The following is a 260-nucleotide window of genomic DNA, read 5'->3' as shown; positions in this document are numbered from 1 at the left end:
TCAACATTTTCAACCTGGAATATCAACCATTTACACTTGGTTTTGTGTAACTGACAGATTCAAAGCACACTTGCCGATCATGTGGTTTACTTTTTCTATCTATACTGACCGATACCAGCACAGAGTGGTCGGGATTCCCTACACATCCACATTTAGTCTTTGTTAGATGCTGAGAGCATTCATGCACAGCCTTTTTTTTTTTTTAATTTTATTTTATTATATTATGTTAATCACCATACAGTACATCCCCAGATTCCGAT

The sequence above is a fragment of the Ailuropoda melanoleuca genome, chromosome 14 (assembly GCF_002007445.2).
Source record: "Ailuropoda melanoleuca isolate Jingjing chromosome 14, ASM200744v2, whole genome shotgun sequence".
In the NCBI taxonomy this organism is placed as follows: domain Eukaryota; kingdom Metazoa; phylum Chordata; class Mammalia; order Carnivora; family Ursidae; genus Ailuropoda; species Ailuropoda melanoleuca.
The sequence above is the reverse complement of the archived record's forward strand: the minus strand, read 5'-3'. Positions refer to the sequence as shown.